At 39.6% G+C, this 13,949-nt stretch overlaps 2 long non-coding RNA genes across 3 annotated transcripts; one reads left to right on the top strand and one right to left on the bottom strand.

Moving 5' to 3' along the window:
• The first annotated feature begins 219 nt into the window (after positions 1-219).
• LOC133707133 (uncharacterized) lies at positions 220-2,643 on the top strand. Its single transcript, XR_009844933.1, has 3 exons — positions 220-681; positions 1,357-1,432; positions 2,358-2,643. It is a non-coding gene; the product is annotated as an uncharacterized LOC133707133 (long non-coding RNA).
• Positions 2,644-2,798: 155 nt separating this feature from the next.
• Positions 2,799-4,712, bottom strand: LOC133742714 (uncharacterized). Of its 2 annotated transcripts, XR_009862683.1 has the most exons (5): positions 4,576-4,712; positions 4,447-4,476; positions 4,173-4,220; positions 3,562-3,645; positions 2,799-3,218 (listed from the first exon to the last, which is right to left on the bottom strand). It is a non-coding gene; the product is annotated as an uncharacterized LOC133742714 (long non-coding RNA). The 2 variants fall into 2 exon arrangements; XR_009862682.1 differs by lacking the exon at positions 4,576-4,712 and having other exon boundaries at positions 4,447-4,555.
• Between the last annotated feature and the right edge of the window lie 9,237 nt (positions 4,713-13,949).

The raw sequence follows: 13,949 nt of genomic DNA, 5'->3' as shown, positions 1-13,949 counted from the left end.
GTATGAATAAGTTACGAATATTCGAAAATTGGGATTTTCTATAAATATGAAAAAGAAATCCGAATATTGCAAATGAGGACAGAATTTCTGGAACTCCAGAAATTTCTCCCCATTTCTCTCCCGAGCCCAGCCGCGACCCCCTCCCTTCGTCACCTTCGTTCTTCCTCATCCGGCCACCGATTGATGTGAAACAAAGTGGGTTTTTCTGGTCTCGACCCCCTTTACGAGTTTGTAGAAGAAATCGAAGTGAAATACGAGCTGTATGAGGCTCTACAAGGTCGAGAAGAGAGCCTCGTCGGAGACGAAATCGCTCTTCCCCACTTTTTCTGGGCTCTACTTTGTCTGGCCATATCTTCCTCTACAGGCCTCCGATCGACCTGATTCCAAAAGCAATTTTTCTCACCGTGAAGTTTTCTACAACTTTCCAGAAGACATCGACTTGAGATAACCATCGTGGTGGCCGCTAGAAGACCGAGAAGCCGCACAGCCGAGCTGGAAATCGTCTTCCTTCGCCACCTTGGTTCTCCCAGCTCCGGCCACTATAGCTCGAGTTCTTTGAGGGCTTTTCTAGCCCAGAGGAAGTAGAAGCTATCCCCAAGAAGGCTTGCAGCGATTTAATCCGGGGTGATCGAATTTTGAAGATTGGGAAACTAGGGTTCTTCGGGTTTCAAAACTTGCGAGGTAAAATTCTACTTTTTGGCTTATAATCTGACTTTGGTGTAGTTATGAAAAGTGAAATTGGAGTTGAGTTGAAGGACTTTGATGTTGGGAGTTTTGTCTAATTTTGACTTTGGATGGGTGGCGGTGCCGCCACTGTGATGGTGGTTTCCGGCGACCTCCGGACACCCCAAGGACAGTTTCTGTCCATTTTTGTGTTCTACGTGTCGATACGATCGTTTGCATATATAATTCATAATTTTTGGATATCGTATGATGAAGTTATGAATTTTTAAGTTTCGATCGATTTCGATCGTTAGATTTGTGATATGTGAAGTTAGGACCGTCAGATGGACTTGTAGTTTTGATACGATGATCTTATGACTGTCCCAGTGGCTTTGTGTGGTCATGGGCGAAGATCCGACCGTTGGATCTTCGTATAAATGCAAAACGGTGATTAGGGAGGCGATTCGTGAGAATCCGTCCGTCGGATTTTTGTATAAATTTGTGAAGATGTTAGTAAGGACGATTCAGGAAGATCTGACCGTTGGATCTTCGTGATGATTTTTGGGGGGTGATCCTAAAGGCGATCCGTGAGGATCCGACCGTTGGATCATCATTTAATTTCGATCCGACCGTTGGATTGTCGTTTGAGTATGTTTTTGAGCTATTGGCTAAGTTAAGGTCATGTGTGATTAGGTGATTGACGGTCTCCCTTGGGTGAACGATTTCGGTGTGTATTGTGTTGAATTGAAGACGCAGCGGGAATATCGAGGTGAGTAAATCGCACATGGTTCATTCACGAACCGAAATTCGGTGATTTTATTTAATTGAGAAATTGTGGAAATTGTTTTACTAAAATAAATATTTGTTTTAAATTATATGGACTTGATCGACTACGGTCCATAGGTAAGTAAAATGTATTTAAACTATAAAAATGAATTTCTAGATTTTATTGCATGTGAACTATAGTTGGTATTAGTGGTCACTCTTGTGTGGGTGACTACGTATATATATATTTACGTGGAATATATATTGGATGGTGTGATTTACTGAGTTATATTTTGAGCATTACCCTTGGAATATGTGATTTATCTTAGATGTTGTGTTGTCTATGATAATGGGTAATTGAGTAAAGTGCGATAGTTGAGTCGTTGAGATGAATTAAATGAGGAGTCGAGTGAATTGAGAAAAGCAGTCATTCGTAAGGTGAACCTTGGCCCAGGTGACACTTTACGATACAGTTAGAGCTCTAGTCTGTCTGCCGTCATACTGCTTGGGGGATAAACGAGTTATCATATGCCCTTGGGTATGACATGACATACTGAATGGGGTGATTAATATAATTAATCATAAGCCTGTAAGTATGATATACTGAATGGGGTGATTAATATAATTAATCATAAGCCTGTAAGTATAATATACTGCATGGGATGATTTATATAAATAAATCATAAGCCTGTGAGTATATATTGAGTAAGAAGTTGTTTATTATTGAGTAGTCATGATGAGATGTGAGTTGATTGATGCTTGAAGTGATGTTGTACACTTCAATTCTTATGCAAAACAAAATTAAAATGTGCTTGAGTTGATTGTGTTACTTTAAATCGTGCAATCCTTTCATTTACTCATACGAGCTTTGCAAAAAGCTTACCGGGTTTGTATTGTTGCAATCCCGGTACACTATTCAAACGGTGTAGCGGGTAATCCTGCAGGTCAGGAGAATCAGGACGGTGATCGTGCGGGTTAGAGAATTTGTTTTAGTTTTACAGCAATTGTAATTGTGAGGTGAGTTATGCTCATTTGAGCCTTACAATATAATTTGGTGAGAGTGTGCTGTAATAAACAAATTTGAGATTTGGTTTATGTAATATCGAGCGATGTGAGGTGTGGTTGTTTTGAGAAAAAAATTCAGGTTGTATTTATGTGAGTTGTATTAATTCATGTTTCGGATTTTGAATTGATTATTCAAAATTCGGGGCGTGACAATAAATCAATTAACTACAAAGAAAAACTCTACTTACTGATTTTTGATACCAAATGAGACATCAGAAGTTTTGGTTTAGACATCGAAATATATATTTTTTTATTTTTACAAAAGAGGATCAAAGGATTTCACTCATACCCCCATGGTGATTCGAACCCAGGACCTGGATCCTAGGTAGTGGACGCTCTAACCACTGAACCTAAGACATCGAAATATTTTAATTGTAAAGCTTTTTGGCATATGTGCGACATCGGTTACTCTCGAAATTTCAATGTCTGTGTATTTTATGGACATCATCTTTCCACCGATGTCTAAAACTGCTATAATAGACATCACTTAATAAGACATCAGTTGCTAAATGAAAAGGACATAAGTTTTGAACCGATGTGTATCAACCGGCATGTAATAGTGAAAGTGCTTAAATATTTTTGTAGTACAGAGAGAAGGGAAGGAGTTTGCAAACTTGTCAGCACCTTTACTGAGCAATAGTATCTTTCCTTCCTCATTTTTTGCAATCACGGACATTCGCTTCCTTGAGCTACTAAACTCCAATACACTCAAAATCTTATAAGATCTGAAAACAGCAAGCAAACAACAGCTTGAAAACAGCATATATATATATCATGACCTTTTCAGTCCCTTTTATCATATTAACACACATTGGGTGCTCCAACAGCATCATCATGAAAAAACAAACAAAGGGGGGCATAGTGTCCTGTTTGATAAAGATTGCCATGACTCATTAATTAATGAATATGAACATGAAGAAGGTGAATGCTTTTAAGATGAAGTGGAGAAGCTAACATTCAAAAAATGCTTCATCAATCTAGCTATTTACCCTAAACAAAAATATAAAAAGGGTTCTTTTTGACTTCAAAAGGTAAGCCACCAAATTAATGAGCACTAATAGAACTTACTTTTTCATTTGGTACTTGTATCTGCAACAGCATGTGCGGTACCAACGCCCCTAGCCACCAGAGAAGGAAACCCCCTGCATCAACCTACCAAAAGGTACATTGAATTCAGCATGATATGAAGTTTTAGATCTACAAATCTAAGTCAGAGAAAACACAAAACCTCTGCAATACTATCCAAACTTCGTTATCTCTACGGGCCTTGTTGCAGAATATGAATCTCCATAAGCATCCCTTGGGATTTGGATCCATATTCTGGAGAGAATTGTGTATTAAAAAAAAATCTCCGAAAGGAAAAATAAAGAATAAGAAGAGGAAGAGAATTGGTAGTTGTAGCTACTCTTTGTCAGAGAATTTTAATTAAGACATCAAGTATAAGCATCATTTATTATATCAAAGCGTTGGTTTTCCTATTTTTAGATTATGTAGTCTTTGCTCTGTTGTTAAATTGCTAACATGCTAAGAAATAAGGGGATCTCCCTATCTATGAATATAAAGCCTACAAAAATTCCAATTCCAGATCCAAAATCTAAATTCTAACAAATGACATTGTGTCAGCCATGCATTCTAGAGATTGAAAATCACAATGAGACTAAAAGGGTATTCAAATATACCTGATTTTCAGAAGTGGGTTCGGATTTGAAGCTCCTGAGGAAATTCCCCTGAAGAATAAAATACATCTTGTGAGACTACTTATGAGGACATGTCTGTGTGACTACACCTTTCAAACTTCTGGTGTCCCAGAACTCGGCAACACTAAAACGAACCATAAAATCACATAAAGTTCAGGTAACATGAAAATTTTGTTCCAATTGTAGTCAATATAGTCAAATGAAAAGGAAACCCATATTCAAATTCAACAAAAGTCTGGAAAGCAAAAACACCTACCAAAGGAGGTTTTCTTTGCTGAATCTATTCCTGCACAAAATAAAAACATGCATCTGAAAAAAAAAATGAAAAAAAAAAAAAAAACTGAACAATCGTCCGTAAAAACTTGGAATTCGCCCACCTAATTACCTTGTTGATGACAAATGTAGGTAGTGGTTATGATCCTTAAGCCAGAATCCACCTAATCACAATGCACAATTTTGTGGAATGTAGGTAGCGGTTACGATCAATTCGATCTTCTCTCGTCCTCTACAACTGGAAACTGACAGAATGAAGTGCCAAGATTGTTCAACTTCCTGTTACATGAGAACATCACAAACTACTGCCTTTTAAACATTAGTTGTACGTGGTATGAACTAATCTCATTAAGTTAAGAGATAACAAACAAAAGATTAATAAAGAGGAATAGAGAAAGCATTCCAAGTATATTTCTCACCAGGACAATCTCTAAAGAGATGAGTAAGAGATTCCCTACCTCGCTGGCAGATGATCTTGTCACTTGTACACACCTGAAGACTAAGAGTCTTGGTAAATAAATTGCATTAGCTAGTTGTGCAATTAACTATAGTCACTACGAGGTGCTTGCTTTGATGATTTGACTATTAGTTATTGAGCCTCCATTATCGACCCTGTTAGATAAAATCATTGTGGGGAAGACGGCTGCCTATCTTGTTCTTGATAGTGTGAATGCGACCACGTATTTGTTAAAAAAAAAAAAAAATTATATTCAACAAATTAATGTGCAAAGAAAAGAAAATGCAAATATGAAGCACATTCTTGTCAAAACAAAGGGTACATTAGGTGTGAAGTCAAATGGTAAAATTTCAGCTCTAATTGGTCTTACTTCACCCATGCTTGCTATCATACGTTCCTTGATCAGGTTAATGCGCAACTAACTCTTGAAAGCTATCGAACAAGAAGCTTGGTTTATGGGTCTAGTATAAACTATGATCCTGATTTTTATCTGATAGAGTCACAATGTCTGGATCTGAGTGCTGAACTTGCTTTTCCCTTCGAAACATTATTTTGTCATTTCTATTTTTGACGTACTCTTAAAAAAAAATAATAATAAATAAATAAATAAATAAAAAACAACACCAACAACAAAACCAAAAAAAAATTGATGTACGTTGCATGCATGCCTTGTCCTTATTTATTTCTCTAATAAAAAATTTGCTGTACGTTGCATGCATGTATGCTTTGTCCATATTTATTTCTCTTGCATGATTACAATTATGTTTGTTTTCAATTAACCATTTTGTCATCTTGTTATGATTGCTGACATGCTTCAAGTTCCAACATGAAACTTGATGATTCCTTCTGATTATTCTGGTCTATGTCATCTTTTCAGAGTCCAGTCATTCCTATGAGTTTTAATTGTTTTCTTTTTAATGTGGCATGTTGCATGAACTTTTTGGATTTCTAAATTTGCAAAATTGGTTGATATATGCTCCCTATTAAGGGTTCTCTTTCTACACTCACATGGCTCTAGCAGGAGAAAATCTGGCTGCTATCAAAACATGCATCCCATACAAGTGGTCCTTTGCATGTTACTTGGTTTTCCTGTCTCCACTCTTTTTTTTTTTTTTTTTTTTTTTGGCAAAGGAACATTACAAGAGAAACAAACAGGCCAAGAAGCCAACAGAAACAGAGGCTAAACGCCAGAAAAACAAAGACAGAAAAGAAAAGCTGGACAGCAAGCTCCAATCCAGCGCACCCTCAAAATTGCAGATCGAGCTAAGGGGGGGGGACCAGCTTGTCTCCACTCTTGTCCATCTCTTTTTTTCCCTGTGCTGTCTTATCACTTCTCCACGACATGTTCCATATACTTCACCCCAACACTTATCTCCATCACTCTTCCTGCCTTTCTCCTTCTCTGAAGACCCACTTCTTTTCTTCTTCTCTCCCTTGCATACACTATGCCGCCACGCACCCGAGGTCGAGGTTCGCATCACCGTTTACCACGTCCGGTTCATACGTACACTCTCCAGTTTTTATGATAGCAATGCTGCCACTCGCTACAATACTTGCTTCTGCTCTCGCCCTGTAATTCTTTGTGAACGAGAAATTACTTGGGAGGATTTTCGGAGTCACAACATTCAACTGATGTTTTCGCAGTGGATGGCTGACCATCGATGACCCTCCTACTCCTGCCATAGATGAGGTAGTCCGAGAGTTTTATGCTCATATTTCGTCTCACACTGTGAATGATAATGACAATCTGTCATTCTTGACCTACATCCGTGAGAAGACCTTGTGGTTAAACAATAGAGGTTTATTGATTCCATGACCACTAAATTTGAATCCTCTTCTTCTTATTCGTGGACATATATACGATGTATTCTTCAAATTTAGAGGTGAGGACACACGCTACCACTTTACAAATCATGTGCACAACAATTTGGTTATGAAGGGACTTAAAACCTTCATATATACTATATAGATTATGAGCTCCGGAGAGTAGTGTTTGGCTCCAAAACCAGTTGGCTTGCAAACTGTCTCTTTTGAGCGAGTGATTGCGCAGGCGTGCCAGCACCGCGGGGTGCAGTCGTTGGGGTAGTCCCTTGACCTGACTTCTTCTTCAAGCGCTGTGGACGAGGAGAGCACCAACCTCGTCACAGGGTTCTTCTCTAGCCTTTCGGAAAAGGACTTTTGCCTTACGGATAAGGACTTTGGTTGTGATCTCTTGCGTTCACCGAATCGATACTTAGTATTGTAGACTAAGCAGAGCAATCACTGGGAAGTTTGGAGAAAGCACGGGTTGCGCTAAAGCGTGACTTTAGCTTCGCTGGGTTGCGAGGGCGTTACCCTTGCTTCGCTGGCAGTAACAGTGGCGGTTGCGCTCGCAGTCGGCTCGCTGGGAGACTGGGACTGGAAGTACGGTCGCCGGGTTGGTCTGGTGATGCTGACAGTCGGCTCTTGGAGAGACTAGGACTGGCGCACGGTCACCGGGTTTCAACAAGGTTGAAGGTTTGCTCCGGGGAGGCTTTGTAATCGCTAGGATTGATTGATATGATAGAGGTCCTTCTGTATCGTCTTTAGCCTCTATATATAGGCTGCTGCAGATTCTCTTCCAAATAGGAATGAAATACTATATTTTAGGCCACAGTTATTGGCCTTGAATCAAATCAAAACTCTTAATAGTTTTGATATCTATTGTAGATTTGCCTCTGTCATCGCTAGAATATAGGCAAGATTAATTGCCTCTTGGATGCTGTAGGATATGCATTAATTACATACATATATCTCTTCGCGACTTCGCGAGCACTTGTATCTCCCTGCAATTAAGGATGATATTTCCTCAATTGATCTTCTGCCATGCACGTGCAATGCAATTATATATATATATATATAACTAGATTCCTTGAGGACTGCAATCAAGCATGATTGCATGCTCCACGTCCACCTTAATTGCATGGCAGACTTGCTCGCTTGCATGTGATTAGCTGGTGAATGATGGCCCACCTTAATTGCATATATATTCCTTGTTGAATTGTAATCAAGGATAATTATACCCTTCCTATCCTGCTCCACGTCTAGCAATCTTTTGAGTGCAATATATGTAGGGCCCCTGCTTTTACGTCCACAACCTTCCCTCCTGCTCAATCTTGGTAAGCAAACCAACTATCCTTAATTATCAAATATTTGATAATTAATAGTAGATAAAGGAATATTCGGATTTGCTTCAAGATTGCTTGGCCTCCAAGTAGGCTTTATTTAACCTCTAAACAATATATTCCGAACTTATCGAAAATATATAACTTGGGCCACGGATATTGGCCCGGTTTTCTTCGAGTCCCCCTTGTAGGGAAAAAATGTTATTTTGGGTTCAAACATTGCCCCCCAGACCTCGAAGTCAAAGTTCCCCGTCTTGACTGAAGAGGTCTTGAATCAGCACTTCGTTCATGCGATAACGTCGCATTAAAGCCACTTGCATTGGCTTAAATGCAAACTAAAGATGAAGTACTCGCCATAAGTTTTCGAATTGCTCCAGAAAGCATCATCAACTTGGATGAAAAACTTTTATTTTTAGGCCACTGGAATTGGCCTTAAAGGGCTCAAAACACTGCATAAGTCTTGAGCAATAATATTGGCAAAGTAAATTCACCACTTATCAAAATAAAATTTTGGTAAACACTTAAAAGCCACAGGTGCTGGCCTTGAGAGATTGATGATCAAACACTTGCATGAGCTTGATCATAATAAGAGAGTATAATGACTTCAGTATCCAACTAATAAAACCTCTACATCTGGCCTTCTGAAGGAAATGCCCCCCAAGGCTCGCAGTGACTTGTTTCGCATGCTTTTAAAATCCTTTGAACACTTTAAGCATGAAACCATGGTTATACCTCTGGATATGTTCAACAAATAGGCACACCAATCAAAAGTATGGCTGTAATTAATAGGCCTCCTTTGTTTTTTAGTACATGATAACGTGTGCTGTAGCTCTATACAATCTCATGAGCCCTTGAATATTTTCTTCTTCAAGTACTCCTCCTTTTCCTTTGGCTGTAGAACTGCCTTGATTTAATTATGATTAATAACAGCCACCGAGCCACTATGCTGGCTCAACCAACACCTAACCACCAAGTATGCCACATATTGAGCATATAAAGCCAAAAATCACCCCTTCGATCACCACCTTATCTGCACATTCTTTTAACAAAGAAGAGACAACAATCAATCAAGCATTACTGCCATGAAAGGACGATTGTCTGTTCCGGAGATGAACATATAGGCCATGTTGTTGAGCCAACTTGATGAACTTGACCAAATCATATCTATCCTCAAAATAATATTCTTCTGGGCTAGGTTCATGCCCATTCCAGAACACATAAGTCTGTATCACATCCAAGCCTCCATCTTTGGCCTTCTGAATAAAATCCAGCCACATCTCAGGTATGCTTCTGGGGTAGTGAATAAACCCTGAAATGAGAATCCCTCTTTCCATCGCCTATAATAGCTCCGATGCATCTCCGGCTAGACGCTGCATCGCATAGCCCGCAATCATAAAGGCCCATGAAACTGAATTTCTTTCAGGCATTCCGTCAAACACCTTGTATGCATATTCCAGATTCGCAGATTTTTGACTATGGCTCAACAGAATGACCCACAAGAGATTAATTTACCAACAACCAGTGTACAAACAATGAAACAATAGTTACTTCCTGGAGATTGCGCTTGATTCCTCGCAGCGGTAGTGGGAGTTGTGGATTAATCTTGCCTGGATATGGAGTCCCCTGGATATCAATCTGCTTCTTTCCTCGCCGACGGGATTATAACTCTCTCTGAAGCTGCTATGGCATTGAGAACCTCCCTTTCTCTTGTCTCTGTCTCGACTTCTGCCACTGTACTGGCATACTGTCCATTAAAGACCATTCGCTGGCCCTATAGATCGAATTCGCCTCGGTTGGAGCATAGCTTGTTGGAAATTTCTGGCGAAGCTCGCTGGCGAAGCCCAGGCGAGGTATATCAGTGAACTCCGCTTGCTCGATTAGTGCTCGCTAGAAAGCATTCGCGAAAACGTTTATCACGAACAGTAGCGGTCGTGCAGCCTCCTTCGCGAGCACTTGCTCGCGGCCACTCGCCTTCGCGCTTCGCTTGCTTTCGCTCGCGGGGAATTGGCTTCGCGGCCGCGAGCGAAGCGAGCGGCCAGTCGCTGATGCGCCTCATAACTCTTTTTTTTTTTTTTTTTTTTTTTTTTTTTAACTAAAAGAAAGATGCAAACTAAAAATTAGAAGCAAATAAAGAAGCTAGCATCAGTGTGTTTGGTTAACCTCTAGAAGACCACGGGGGAGGCCATCTATGCTTCACTCCAAGCTCTGATGCATCAAAATTTATAGCATGAAAACCTCTCCTGTGAGAGCTTGTAAGAAAATAACAAAGATACTTCGCGTCGGACACTTGAAAGAAATTTGGCTCTTGAAAGAAATTTGGCTCGTAGAATGAGTAATATTGCCCCCCAAGTATCTTTGTTGGTTGACGAAGCATGATCTTCAATTGCAATTTTGGAGATGATGGTGTCCCAAGATCGGCTTTGTTGCCAACTACCATATCATAGAACATGGTGTCTTCAGAATAAGCCACAGATTGGCTATTGTACTTGACCACTTGTTGGTCAAGAGCCTCAAAGGACTTGTACTCCTGCATATCATTTTTGGAACCAATAATTAAATTGTAATCATCATCATATTCATCATATATTGGCTCCATGTTGAGATCATATTTAGAATCACCAAAATTTGATGAATCGATCTCTTCTTCACAAATAGGCATATCAGTTGGCTTGCAAACTGTCTCTTTTGAGCGAGTGATTGCGCAGGCGTGCCAGCACCGCGGGGTGCAGTCGTCGGGGTAGTCCCTTGACCTGACTTCTTCTTCAAGCGCTGTGGACGAGGAGAGCACCAACCTCGTCACAGGGTTCTTCTCTAGCCTTTCGGAAAAGGACTTTTGCCTTACGGATAAGGACTTTGGTTGTGATCTCTTGCGTTCACCGAATCGATACTTAGTATTGTAGACTAAGCAGAGCAATCACTGGGAAGTTTGGAGAAAGCACGGGTTGCGCTAAAGCGTGACATTAGCTTCGCTGGGTTGCGAGGGCGTTACCCTTGCTTCGCTGGCAGTAACAGTGGCGGTTGCGCTCGCAGTCGGCTCGCTGGGAGACTGGGACTGGAAGTACGGTCGCCGGGTTGGTCTGGTGATGCTGACAGTCGGCTCTTGGAGAGACTAGGACTGGCGCACGGTCACCGGGTTTCAACAAGGTTGAAGGTTTGCTCCGGGGAGGCTTTGTAATCGCTAGGATTGATTGATATGATAGAGGTCCTTCTGTATCGTCTTTAGCCTCTATATATAGGCTGCTGCAGATTCTCTTCCAAATAGGAATGAAATACTATATTTTAGGCCACAGTTATTGGCCTTGAATCAAATCAAAACTCTTAATAGTTTTGATATCTATTGTAGATTTGCCTCTGTCATCGCTAGAATATAGGCAAGATTAATTGCCTCTTGGATGCTGTAGGATATGCATTAATTACATACATATATCTCTTCGCGACTTCGCGAGCACTTGTATCTCCCTGCAATTAAGGATGATATTTCCTCAATTGATCTTCTGCCATGCACGTGCAATGCAATTATATATATATATATAACTAGATTCCTTGAGGACTGCAATCAAGCATGATTGCATGCTCCACGTCCACCTTAATTGCATGGCAGACTTGCTCGCTTGCATGTGATTAGCTGGTGAATGATGGCCCACCTTAATTGCATATATATTCCTTGTTGAATTGTAATCAAGGATAATTATACCCTTCCTATCCTGCTCCACGTCTAGCAATCTTTTGAGTGCAATATATGTAGGGCCCCTGCTTTTACGTCCACAACCTTCCCTCCTGCTCAATCTTGGTAAGCAAACCAACTATCCTTAATTATCAAATATTTGATAATTAATAGTAGATAAAGGAATATTCGGATTTGCTTCAAGATTGCTTGGCCTCCAAGTAGGCTTTATTTAACCTCTAAACAATATATTCCGAACTTATCGAAAATATATAACTTGGGCCACGGATATTGGCCCGGTTTTCTTCGAGTCCCCCTTGTAGGGAAAAAATGTTATTTTGGGTTCAAACAAGTAGATCGAAATAGGATATCACCCGCAATTATCACTGAAATTGAAGACTCGAGGATTTTCAACATCATTTTTTTTTTTCGTAAACTATGCAAGGTCAAAATGGTGCTTGGATGAACTCGTTATGATTCACCAACGTGACGAATTAAGCCAGTGTTTTCCAAAATTGACCCCTCAGATGTGAGGAACCAAAGAGTTCATTTTGGTAAGGCATTTTGTAAGAATCAAATGTGGACTTGTCACAATTATCATAATGTATATGATGATTAGCTTAATATCAATCCTAGTTTAACATGGATACAAACTGTAAATCAATATTGTAACTTAATGAAAGAGTGTATCAATTCATTAAGGTAAGTAATCCAATTCTTGGTCTACAAGAAAGACTACAATGATGTGATACATTAGGAATCTAACTAGGAACTCTAAACCGATATGGACTGCTTTAATGGGAAGCTTCTTGAGGTTTAAGTCTCCTATATATATATGGATGAATTGGTCCCTGTTACCACCACGTTTTGCATATTGTTGATCTGTCCATTCAGAAGCAAGTTGGTAAGTAACAGAAGGTCATCTTCAAGTGATCATTGTTGCGCAGCTGCAGAGATGGAATCCATGCCAGTAATTGCTGAAGGTAAGTCTTGATTCTTGTGTGATTGTTGTCGAGCTTGTAAGCATATGATTGTGAGCATGAATATGGTTTTTCAATTGGTATCAGAGCATAGGCTCACAAACATGAATTCAGTTTTTGCTTGACATGAAAATCGTTTTAGAGTTTTGCAAAACAAACACCAAAAAAAAAAAAGAGAGAGAAAAAGGGTTTTTGCTTTACAGGTTCAGCCTGTTAACAACTCTAAGCCCAGTCACATCACGCGGATATCCAAGCCCAAACCCGACTAAAACACGAAGAACAGGTGACCGTTGTATCACAACGGTCAGTTTTGATCAAGACGAAGGTCTGAGACTGGATTCGGAAACGCGCGAGATGTTTTCATCTCAGGAGGGGATTCAAAACCCTGATTGATGTGAATCAAGAAGCCAATAGAGTCGATTGCTGCTTCTGGTTATCAAATTCACGCTTCCGCTGAGATTTTTAGCAGCAAATTGGGGAAAAAGCAAAATCAGGTTTTTTCTGAAAAATTGTTTTCGACTCATAGCATGATTATTAAGTTTTTGATTGTGCTCAAGAACCCTAGTTGCATTCCCGGCGTGCGTTAGGCTAGAGTAGATGGTGACCGGATGAAATTTACAATTTCTTGATTGTTCTGTGGTTTCTTGGAATCGAAACAATTGTGTGTATATGTGTTTTGATATGCATGATGATTTGGATGTTGTTTTTCAACATGATATTGTATCTGTGATCGAGTGACAATGTATAAAGAATCAAAATCTCCCAAAATTTTTTACACATTGTTGATTTTAACAGATGCAAGAGCTTATTTTCTTACAAGGAAAATTTATCTGGTTAGAATAGTTAAAAGCTCATGAGTTTTGTGTTTTTCTGTTGGCATAAGTGAACATGGTGCATAAAGCATTCTTCATTGATGTTGGCAGAAAGCATGTGGTATAACAAAACTAAAATTGTGTCTTGTGTTTTAAGACTATGCTTTTATTTTATCTTCCAAAGAAGTGGTCAAGTATGGTCTTAGAATGCAAGACAACAGTATGCATGCTTAGTGAAATATATTTGGATACTTGGAAATTTTTTCTTCTGTCTAAAGATGTGGACGAATCTCCTTGGATAACATATTTTGATTAAGCATGGCATATTGATAAACAATTTCGGAATATTATGCTTCTGCTCAAAAGTGATGCTTAATATTGTTCTATGTATGGACTGACATGGATGCAAGTATGGATTGATTAAGTTTTC

This window comes from Rosa rugosa, chromosome 4, assembly GCF_958449725.1.
Source record: "Rosa rugosa chromosome 4, drRosRugo1.1, whole genome shotgun sequence".
NCBI lineage: Eukaryota > Viridiplantae > Streptophyta > Magnoliopsida > Rosales > Rosaceae > Rosa > Rosa rugosa.
Note: the sequence above shows the minus strand (reverse complement) of the source record. Positions and strands in the feature narration are given on the sequence as shown.